The sequence below is a fragment of the Anomaloglossus baeobatrachus genome, chromosome 10 (assembly GCF_048569485.1).
Source record: "Anomaloglossus baeobatrachus isolate aAnoBae1 chromosome 10, aAnoBae1.hap1, whole genome shotgun sequence".
NCBI lineage: Eukaryota > Metazoa > Chordata > Amphibia > Anura > Aromobatidae > Anomaloglossus > Anomaloglossus baeobatrachus.
The window spans coordinates 153648885-153661536 of NC_134362.1; the positions used below are offsets into that span (position 1 = coordinate 153648885).

At 39.7% G+C, this 12652-nt stretch overlaps 1 pseudogene; it reads right to left on the reverse strand.

Annotated features, from left to right (window-relative positions):
- Positions 1-9043: 9043 nt before the first annotated feature.
- The window catches only part of LOC142254382 (RNA-binding protein FXR1-like), a 33799-nt pseudogene continuing 30190 nt past the window's right edge, over positions 9044-12652 (reverse strand).

Sequence of the window (12652 nt, forward strand, 5' to 3'; positions counted from 1 at the left end):
TGATAGCTGTTAGGCTATATTCACACACTGCATCTTTTGCTGCATTTTTGGTGCGTTTTCCATGTCACAAAGATGCACCTGAATGCATGCATTTCCTTCTCCCAGCAAAGTCTATGAGATTTGGATTTTGCTGTCCACACAGGGCACCTTTGGTTGGCTGCATCTTGACTGCGTTTTTCAATATGCAGGCAAGATGCAATATGTCAATTCTTTTTTGCATTTTTCCAGCGTTTTTGAGCCCTTCCAGTCAATAGATTTGACTTAAAAACACATTGGGTAAAACGCGTTAAAAACGCGCAAAACACTCATTTTTGATATGTTATTGTCACGGTGCATTTTTTGGTGCATTTTAAGATGCACTCAAGATGCACTGACAAAAAAGATGCCTCATGTGAACATAGCCTTATTCTGTCTTTCCCATTATTAAAATTAAGAAATAAAAAAATACACATTTGATATCCCTGTGTTCATAAAAGTCCAATCTATCAAATCATAAAATACGTAAATCCAGTTGGTAATCGACGTAACGGCAAATAAAACCTAAAATGCCAGAAGTCGCAGTTTTTTGGTTGCCGTAACAGCACTCAACAGATGATCACAATAACCCTAAAGTGATATCGGGATGCAAAAAAACAAGCCCACACACAGCCGCAAATCCCAAAAATTTAAAATGTTACAGCTTTCGGAAAAGGGCAACAAAAGCAATAGATTTTTTTTTATAATTTTTAATTTTTTTTTTCACTACTTAAAACAAAAACAATATGTTATCTGCGTAATCGCACTGATATGGAGAATCCTATTGCCAGGTCATATTTTCTATACAGCAAATATTGTAAATAAATAAAAACAAAAAATAATTGTGGGATTACCCTTTTTCACGTAATATAATGGATGATGTAGTTTAACTCATTCCACAAAAAATAATCCTTTACATGCCTATGTTGAAGGAAAAAAAAACATGTGACTCTTGGAATAGAGAGGAAATCTCAAAAGCGCAAAAATGAAAAATGACCCTGTCGGAAAGGGGTTAATGTATTATGCTCCATAGCCAAATCTCTTAATGTTTTGTATAACTATAGTATTAAAACCGCAATAAGCATGTAGTCCTTGATGGAAAAAAGATAATGGACCCTTTTGAAATATGTCCTTTTAGCAAATAGCTATTTACTTTTCCTTATTTCAATCTACTTATTGTTACATTTTGACTTTTGCATTCCTGTCTGACCATCTGACTATATGAATACACTTTGAAGTGGTTATTGAACTGGGGCATGCAACCACACATATGTTTTGACATACCTGTAATTAGAATTATTATATATATTCAAGCCTGTACTTCTGTGTTATTAATGAAATGAAAGAATCAAAGATGGATTTCATCCGGAACTTTTTTCTTTTTTTAAATCACAGAAACATTTGTAGCAATGACTTTGTTAAAAAAACAAAACGCAGACTAATTCTGAGGGTTTTTTTTTACATGGAAATACTGTATAGTTGATCTCAGAGAGAGTGTTCTTTACTTTTATACTGCAAATATTTACATACATTTTTAAACTAAGTGATTGTGTGCTTCCAAAAATGATTGTTCATCTCAACATTTTATAATAAAGGGTAACCTTTAAAAAATAAACATAACAAAGAATATGTTGCCGCTTCCAATTCCTCTATAGCCTAAGTAGTAGAATATATTAGAGAATTAATCTGCATGAAGGAGGTGGAAAAAAACTCACATCTATACGTGTTGATTTAAAGCAAATGTACAGGGTGGGCCATAAGTATGGATATACCCTGGGTGGGCCAAAAGTATGTATACATCCTGATAAAAACATTTGAGGCCAGGTGACGCCCATGGCAGCCATCTGCAAAGCTGTCATTTTGAATTTAATTTTACTCTTTTTTATCAAAGTGTATCCATACTTATTGCCCACCCAGGATGTATACATACTTATGGCCTACCCTTTTCTTTGTTTTTTTTTAAGGAAAAATGGGCCAGCCCATATTTTACTTTCGGAGAGAACATGCCCCTGTCATGATGTGACTGCAAGATAGAGAGGGATCCTATCCCTCACGCTAAACCAATCAAAACTATCCTTAATCTGCTGATTACCCCTGATGGTGGAGATGCTGAAGTCTCATGCCTTACTATTCTCCTGACCAGAACTCAACTGTCCCTCCCCCAGGGAAAGAAGGGGCAGGAGTGTGTTGGAAACACATATACAGACAGGGAGAAATGAAAACTTAAACACACTGCAAACTCACAGGAACAAACATTAAGAGACTAAGGAGAAAAAAAAAGAGAAGAAAGACAGCAACAAAAAGACAGCAAGGGGTAACACTAGTGATGGGCAGACTCACAGATAACTGGATTGGCTGGTGCAAACGGTTAAAAAAAAAAAAGTTTCTGGCCTGGAATTGATCCTTGATATCTGGCCGGATGCCAATCCCCATATTAGTTTATCGGGGATGGATTGGGGATTAAAGTAAGCGCGATATGCTTAACGAGTCTTCGGCTTGGCTGTAACTGCTTCTGGGCCATTCATTCTACTCCTGAAGCCTCTCATTATCACTCATTCATATTCACTGCTCCCCCACTCCTCAGCAGTCCTGGCTTCCGTGATTGGTTGCAGTCAGACGCACCCCCAGTTTGTGGTACAGCATGTCTAATTGCTTTAAATCCCAGACTCTGTCTGCGGCTCTGTTGTAATGTGACACTAAATAAATAATGGAAAAATTGGCTTAGGGTCCTTCCCTATTATGATGCCCAGCATAGATAAAGCATACGGCTACAGGCTGCAGCCCCCAGCTGTGTGTATCTCATGGCTGTGTATCAAAATATGTGGAACCGCATGTCGCTTCATTTTAAATTTAGTTATTGAAATAAATAATTTTATAAAACAGCATGTGGTCCACCCCAATTTTGATACCAGCCATGATAAAGCTGATAGCTGGGAGCTGGTATACTTAGGCTGGGGAAACCCATGGTTATTGGGCCCCCCAGCCTAAAAATAGCAGTCTGCAGCCACCCAGGATTGTCACATTGATTAGATACGACAATCCCGGCACTTTACCCGACTCTTCTCTATTGTCCTGGTGCAGTGGCATTCGGGGTAATTAGGGTTACTAACAACTCACAGATGCCACTTAACCCTAGATTAGTAATGAGGAGGGTCTATGAGACCCCCATTAGTAATCTGTAAGTGAAAAGGTATAAACACTAACACCCAAAAATCCTTTATTTGAATTAAAATACAACAAAACCCCACCCTCTTTCAACCCTTTAATAACTCCCAAAATACCCAGATCCAGCATAATCCACACAAAGTGCTACAATGATTCCAGCTCTGCTACATCTGAAGTGACAGAGAGCAGCCATATAATATGAATGCTCGTTGTGAGGTTCAAGCAGATGAGCCGCAATGAGCTGCAGCGATGAGTGGTGATGACACTCAGGTTATTTGTGGTCACAGCTGGAGGTTCCCATGGCTCTCCACATTTGGCCATAGGTAAACTGACTTCAGGTGACCTCAGTAAACTTAGTGACTTCACCTCAGGGGGGATCACTAAGTTAACAGAAATGCATCTCCTGGCAGAAAACCACATTTCTTTCCCCAAGAGATGCAGATTTGGTGCTGAAATTTCTACACAATATTCCTGCACCCAATCTAAACTTCCTTGCAAAAAATCACATCACTACTGCATCATACCGCATGCAGCTTTCATGCCTTTTTGCAAGGAGGTGTAGATTAGATGCATGAATATGCTGTAAAATTATAATCACCAAATTTGCAACTATTGGCTCAAAAATGAAAAAAAACAAACAAACAACTAGTTTTGATGAAGATTTGGTGCGGTTTTCTGTCAGGAGGTGCAAATTTGGTGCTTAGATGTCTTCACCAGATTTCAGCACCAAATTTGCATCTCCTTAGCAAAAACCACACCAAAATGACTTCAAAATAATTTTTTACATTTTTGAGCCAAGATATGCAAATTTGGTGATTACATTTTTACACCATATTCCTGAGCCCACTCTACACAACCTGGCAAAAAACCAAATCACTACTGCATCATACCGCATGTGGTAGTGAAGCGCTTTTTTGCCAGGAGGTGTAGATTGGGTGCAGGAATATGCTGTAGAAATTTCAGCACCAAATCTATTAGTATAGCTAGAAAAAAGCTAAGAGTTATTAATCTATCAACATCTCCACATCCTATTCTGGCGCATTGCGCGGGATTAACCCTTTTTCTCCTACTACTTTGAAGATAGCACCAAATCTATATCTTTTGGGAAAAAAAATGCAGTTTGCTGCCAAGAGATGCATGTCTGTGAACTTAGTGACCCCAAATTAAATTTCTTAGCAAATTTTAGCCATAGATGGTGAATTTGAATTAAAATGTTTTTTTGCACAACTTTACTGGGAAAACATAATTTTTTTCCTGTCTTAAATTGATGCTGTAAAAGTATTAACTGGGGTCAAAAGAGAATTTGTCCCCTATTACAGTATGTAAAATTACACAACCCGACAGGGAATTGCTTCTGCCTTTAATTTTTAATCAAACGACAAAGAGAATTTTAGAAATTTTAGAATGTGTCTTTTTTCAACCTGTATACAAACTATGCAATGTGGATGCTTTTCCTCTGTTTTATATTATGTGGTTAATTTTTAGTTTTTTCTCCGTTCTCTATTCTTAAGTGAACATTTGCCTGGAGTAAGTATTTTTACAATCACGCCTGGTCAATCTTGCCATGTGCCTACATAAATAAAAGTATGATGAAAGATAAGGAGTGTACAGATTAATTGTATAAAAAGTGGTGATAACATGTTTTTCAAATGAGTTTCAAAGATAACTGATCTCTCATGGTTAACGGGGTAAAGCCAGTGAAATTCTTCCTCTGTCACTTTAGTGTCAACAGTTTTAACCTCCCTTCCTGTAAGTGTGTCATTAACAGCTGCTCTCTGCCCTTAGGTGCCAAAAAGAAAGAAATTTAGAAACCAGACTGGTCAGTTCCATTAAGTGAGCACCTTTATGTTTAACAGTATCTCAAAGGCTTTGGGAGAGGAAATAAAACATTTCCTCCTCTATATATAATATGTGGGGGCAGCTAGGGCCGTTACTGACAGATCTCCACGGAGAACTTGTGTTTGATGTACGGGGAACTGGTTCAATAGGGGGGAGTGCAGGATTCCCTTGTAAATTACTTATATATAAGAAAAGAAAAAGCTTGTTAAAATAATAATAAATAACATTATTTATTAGAGTTGGAAATTTGTGTGGATTTTCCTTTTTCTATGTAAGAAAAGAAAAGAGATTAAAAAAAATACAAATAAAAAAAGTACACTATTTATTGAAGATAACTAGATCAGGCAAAATTATCATTTGCCGGTTTGAGCAGTTTTTCCCGAGAAATTTGATTTGCAGAAAAGTTATTGAATGTTCCTTATTATACTCCGGGACGTTTCTAGACCCAAAAGCATAAGAAATACAAAATGTAAAAAAACCAAATCATTAGGCCTCGTGCGTACGCTGCATTTTTTATGCATTTTTGGTGAAGTTTGTTGCCCAAATCTGCATGTATATAATTATGCCAAAAAAGTCAATAAGAATTGTGAAGTTACGCACGTTGCTTCTTTTTTCATTAAAGTTTTGGGTGTAGAAAAAAGAAGCAGAATGTTAACTGTTGGTGCATTTTTTTCCTGCGTTTTGTATCCCTCCATGCCCCCTTTTTTTTCTTTGAATATCGTGGCACGCCACTATTTCTGTTGTTAACGGTAAATGCACATTGACATAGTAATTCTGTCTTCATTAAAAAGGTGCCAGAGTCCGTGCAAGCGCGAACCATGAACTTCGGTGTCATCTTATTGAAGACACTGCAGTGAATATTATGAGAGGCATTAGCACGTAAATAATTTTTTTTTACATATGCGCACACGCCCCTGCTGTTCATAGCCTTCACCGCAGTGTCTTCAATAAAATGGTGCCTGAAATAGCAGTTATCACATGTGCGGACTCTGGCTCCATGTTAATGAAGACAGAAGGTGTAGATTGGGTGCAGGAATATGCTGTAGAAATTGCAACACCAAATCTACATCTTTTGGTAAAAAGAATGCAGTTTTATGCCAGCAGTGTGTCAACACTTTGCTGTTGGTGGTGGCGTGATATTCAAATATAGAAAAGGGGGCATGGGGCATGTCATAGAGGACGCTGGAGGAGATTGTTACAGCGAGGACCCGACCCACAGTCACACCCCCGTTGCATCGATCAAACAAAGTGCAGTGCTTTTGTACAACTCTGATTAAAGATATTTCTGCAACTAAGTATTGGATATTTCTACAACAGGTATGCCTTGATTCAGCATCTTAATGCCAGTATGACACTGCTTTTACTTCATATTGCAAAATTCTGGTGGTTTGTTCTTTTGCAAAGACACCCTAAAAGCGAATTTACATTGAATGGACAACAATGATGATGTATGTGAAGCAGAGTGGAATTAATTATGCTATATAAATTAAATACTCTCCAATAGAAAACTCTGCCCCATCAGATTAAAACCATACTTAATATGCACAAGTTAATTTTTTTTAACTAATTTGATGGTTTGCTTGGACAAAGAGTCGGTTATCAATATTGGAGAAACCTCAGATTAATGTCCAATTCTTTATTCTGTAGCTGGTAAGTTATCACCACGAGAGTCTTAAAGCAACTAATTCCCCTCCCCACTAAAAACACATGCGTACAAACAGTGTAGGACTGTATTGCCAAGGATCCTCCGGCAGCATTTACTTTGGGTTCAGCTACATGAAAATATTACATTACCTTCTTTCACAAATTTACCTTTTATTTTATATAATATTAAACTAAGTAGATTGTTGAATAAATGATGATATGCTGCTTCTGACTGTACATGATGAATCAAATGTATTAGGCCAACTACTCCTCATTATGTGGGGAAAGTGCCTTATTGCTGCATAGGGGCCCACCAGGGAATTCCCCTTCACCCCAGTCAGCTAGTCCAAGTCTGTATACAAAGACAAAATTTAAATGCATATGTATGGGGACGATAGGATTATCTGTTAGCTGTTGAAGGTATGAGGACTGGAGACCATTACCCTTATTAAAGTTTCAAACCATTATCTTTTTAACATTTGAATTCTAATGAAAATGCGTTCCTTTATATCATATCCATAATCATGAGTACAATAGTAATATCATAATTTTATTCCATATCTTAAAAACCTTATAATAGGATATTGTTCAAAGCCAATGTTTATTGAATTATCTCTACCAATTAAAAACTGGAAAATCCCTATAAAACATAGTGTTCCATTTAGCCTTTTCATTTCTGCAATGCCCCCCAAGGACAAACATCTGTATCATGGTATCCTTGCTCATGGGTCCATGCTGGGGAGAGATATTACACACAGGTGCAGTTTCTTTCCTAGAGATGATAAACTCCAGCGATCTTAAACCTTTGTCAGAATGTTTAATTGTGGCAAATCTCTGCCAATTTAGCACATGCTGATCATAAACAGAGCCACTACCCTGGAGTCCATGTACCAATTAATTATGGGAGATCCTAAAACATTGCACCTGTGCTGGCAGACATTGGCTTCCTGCTAAACTCTTTCTGTGCCAGGTAAATTGGACTATTACATCATATACTCCGCAGCACATTTCAAAAAGAGTTTCTTGTATTAAAATATGAAGGTACAAAGAAACAGAAAAAAGGATTTTACACTATAATACTGATTTTATATTTGCAGATATAGAGTATCCTTTATATATGTACACTATAAGGACAAAAGTATTGGGACCCACTATTAATCATTGAATTAAAGTTTTTCATAAAGTCTCATTGCTTCAGGTGTATAACATCCAGTTCCTCATCATACAGTCTGTGATTATAAGTATTTGTAAAAGTATGGCTCATTCTAAAGATGTCACTGATACCAGCATGGTTCTGAAATCAGAAAAAATACTTTTGCACAAGTCATTTTTGGAAATGACTTTGCACTTTATTATTGCACTTTGAGTGATATTCTGGAAAAGAAGGAGTGGAGACACGAGGGTCAGGGGTGCTGTCATCTGCAGTCCTGGCTGTCTTTAGGAAGACCACACTCACCAGTGCTCATCCCACTAAAAGCTCATACTCCTTCCCCATAGGAAGAATACTACTCATACAACATAAAGTGAGCTAACCACACTCCGATAAAACTGTATTGGGTTCCCAGCAGACAACAGTATATAGTACCTTTCCAGCCAGGACATGAGATGAGTCTAACCCTTCCCCTGACTCACCATGTATTACAACCTTTGTGACATCCAAGGGCCATTACACCAGCCATCAACACCCCGCTTTTCGCAGACACTCACTGAAATTTGATAGCGGCCAACATGGGTTCTCCAAAATGAATTAATGGACTCAGTTTTGGGTAGTGGAACAATTTTGTGATCCATCAATTGGAACCATGGTCTCTAGGCTGAAGTCCTGTAGAATAACCAGTGATAGAAGCAGGCCCCTTTTTATCTTTCAGCTCACATTTCAAGTGTAAGACTAGAAAAAAGAAATGCTGATAGGGTATTACCAGATAACAGGAGTAATATATAAAAATATGCACTCCCCTAATGTGGTTGTGAAAGTCACAACCACTGCCAAGCATAAGATAATGGCTTCTGCCACAGCCCCACATGGATGAATATTCAAAGAGGAGAGGAGAAGGGGTTAACACTGCGCATCAGCCAAATGAAGATGTAGAGTTGTTGATAAAAAATCTTTTTTATTTCATAGGTCTACGCGTTTCGAGGTTAAAACCTCTTCCTCAGGACCAGAAAATCAACAACAAAAACGCTTTGGCTTTGTTGATGTTCTGGTCCTGAGGAAGAGGTTTCAACCTCAAAACGCGTAGACCTATGAAATAAAAAAGATATTTTTTATCAACAACTCTACATCTTCATTTGGCTGATGCACAGTGTTAACTCCTTCTCCTCTCCTCTCTGAAAGCTCACATTCCAAGGCATTGTGTCTCACATAATTGGGGGAAGATAATTATTGCTGTTTCCTCATTGTTTGCAGATTAATTTGTCCTCCAGAAATATCCTTTTCCCAGGTATTGCTGAAGATGCCAATGTCATCCAGGTAAGTCTGAGCATACCCCTGATATTCTTCTAGTAACTCTGCCACCATCCTTTGGAAAGTAGCTGTAGATTTCTTCATCCTAAATGGCATGCTGGTGAACTAATAAATTTAATAAAACCCAAAAGGGGTAATGAATGAAAGCTTCTTTAGAGCTTCTTTCGTAAATGGGATCTGCCAGTATCGAGATTAGATTATGAACCATAGAACACCCTTTCCTGTCCAGTAGTCATCCACCCAAGATATGGGGTATATATCCATAAACTAGGACCTCATTAAGTTGCTGATTGTCCACATAGAAGTGAGTACTCTTGTTCTTCTTTGGCAGCAATACTACACTGGCAGACCATGGGCTATGGGAAGAAACTATGACTCCCATGTTCAACATGTCATCCTTAGGGCCGCTTTACACGCTATGACATCGCTAAAGCGATGTCGTTGGGGTCACGGAATTTGTGACGCACATCTGGCCGCGTTAGTGATGTCATTGCATGTAACACCTATGAACGATTTTGAATCATTGCAAAAACGTTCAAAATCGCTAATCGGGGACATGCCCCCCTATTCCCAATTATCGTTGCAGCTGCAGGTACGATGTTGTTCGCCGTTCATGCGGCAGCACACATCTCTACGTGTGACACCGCAGGAACAAGGAACATCTCCTTACCTGCGGTCGCCGGCAATGAGGAAGGAAGAGGTAGGCGGGATGTTACGTCCCGCTCATCTCCGCCCCTCCGCTTCTATTGGCCGGCCGCTTAGTGACGTCGCGGTGATGCCGAATGTACCTCCCCCTTGAGGGAGGAATTGTTCGACAGTCACAGCGACGTCGCTGAACAGATATGTGTGTGTGACGCTGCAGTAGCGATGATGTTCACTACGGCAGCGATCACCACATATCGGCCGTACGACGGGGGCGGGTGCTATCGTGCTCGACATCCCCAGCAAATGCTAGCGATGTCGCAGAGTGGAAAGTGGCCCTTAGGTATCAGCCAGTAAGTGGGTTGCCTGATTGGAGTCGCTGCCCCTGCGTTGACGTGATGTTGGACAAAGGATATTTGACCAAGCCAACTCATGAACAGGGGTCCATATCTTTTGAGCAGGTTTGTTAACTGCTGTTTCTGTAATGGACCAAACAGCTCCCTCAAAGGAACATCTTTTATCGCCATTCCCATTTTGGAGTTCAACAATAAGTTCAGGATCTGGTCCATATCTGGGTCATCTAAAGAGATACAGCAAACTGCAAAGGTGTTAACCTCCCTTTCCTCACAGGCTTTTAGCATATTGACATGATAGAGCCATTCATGAACACCTGCTCGAACCAGGGCCACAGGGTAGGCAGTATTTTCTCAATTCCTAATAATTGTGAACTGACCCACCCACATGACTTGCAGGTTTTTTTGCATACTAATACTAGTACAATGTATCATTTCTCCCAGTATTTTCATCAAGCTTTACCATTGTCTCCATTATTCCCACACTGTAACATTGTCCCCTGTATTTCAGCCATAATGTATCATGGCCCTCACTATCCCCCCTACATTGTAATACGGCCCTCAGTATTTCACCCACACTGTATGATGGCTGCCAGTATTTTCTCCACAATATAATATGGCCCCCCTATGTTTCCTCATACTGTATCACTGCCCCCAGTATTCCCCTCACACTGTATCATGGCCCCAAGTTTTTCCCCTACACTCTATCATGGCCCCAGTATTTCCCCCAAACTATATCAAGGCCCCCAGTATTTCCCTCACATTGTATTATTGCCCTCATTAGTCCCCTTACACTGTATCATGGCCCTCAGTATTTCCCTTACACTATATCATGGCCACCAGTATTTCCCCCACACTGTATTATGGACCCCAGTATTTCCCTCATATTGTATCATTGATCCCAGTATTCCTCTAACACGGTATCATTGGCCCTAATTTTTCTCCCACATTTAATCACTGCCCTCTTTAGTTCCCTCACATTATATCATTGCCCCCAGTATTTTTCCCACAGAGTAATATGGCTCAAAGTATATATCAAAATATAAAAATAATTAACCCAAATGGTAAACATTGTAAATAAAAAAATAAAGAACGCCAAAAATAATTTTTTTGGGGGTCACTGCAATACCACAAAAAATGTTATAAGAAGTGGTCAAAACATCATACCTCTCCCAAATGATATTAATAAAAATTTTGTCTCACTCACTAAAAAAAAAGCAATCATAAATAGAGTTGAGCAATGTTCGATGTTCGCCAATTTCATGTTCGAGTGATTTTGGGGGGTATTCGAGCTCGAACTTGAGCTTTTTGCTAAAAGCTCGACAGTTCGAGTTAGGTTCGATAACGGTTCGATCAACAAAAACGTGGCTTTTCACAGTAAGGCTATGTGCACACGTTGCTATCTGCATGCGTCCTGCGTCCCCAGCACAATCCCTCTCTCTTTCCTACTCACCGATCACGGGCGTCTCGCTGCACGGCTGTCAAAAATCTACGGTGTCTTTTCCTCTTTAGAAAATGGCGGCCGCTTCATTATTCAATCAGGTATTCTGTGCTTTCCCCGCCCACCGGCGCCCATGATTGGTTGCAGTCGGACACGCCCACCACGATGAGTGACAGCTGCCTCACTCCAACCAATCACAGCCGCCGGCGGGCGGGTCTATATCATGCAGTAAAATAAATAAATAAATAACAATAAAAAAAAAAAATGCGGTTCCCCCATATTTGATACCAGCCAGAATAAAGCCACACGGCTGGAGGCTGGTATTGTCAGGATGGGGAGCGCCACGGTATGGGGAGCCCTCCAGCCTAACAATATCACCCAGCAACCGCCTGGAATTGCCGCATCCATTAGATAAATCCTTTATTTGGAATAAAAGACAAACAAAATCCTCTTTCACCATGTTGTTAATCCCAAAACAACAATCCTGGTCCAAAGTCATCCACACGACACTGTCATCTCTGCTAGCTCTGCTACATGAAGATGACAGGGAGCATTCTGTGTCCTCTCCATGTAGCAGATGAAGAGAATCGCGCTGTAATCTGAGACTTCAGTCTGCAATGCAGAAGTCAAGATTACCAAATCTGCCCATGTTTTTCACTAGAGCCAGTAGCTGAATGAATAGAGCGCTCAACTCAGAAGTGTTAGTTCCTGAGTTCTAGCCCCCTGGTCGTCCTGGTAAAAAATTTAATATATTTTTAATTTTAAATTAGAATTATTTAAGAATTTTTCTAATTTAATTTAATTATGCACTGAGGGGAGGAGCCGGACATCAGCTGTGAGCCACACCTCTAAAATCGGAGCAGTTCACGGAATAAGGCTGCATTGCTCTATCTCTTTCTCTCAGTCAGTCTCAGTCAGTCAGTCAGTCAGGCTCAGTTAGTCAGTCTGTCTCAGTCAGTCAGTCAGTCTCAGTCAGTCAGTCTCAGTCAGTCAGTCAGTCTCAGTCAGTCAGTCAGTCAGTCTCAGTTAGCCAGTCAGTCTCAGTCAGTCGCCAGTCAGTCTCAGTCAGTCAGTCAGTCAGTTAGTCTC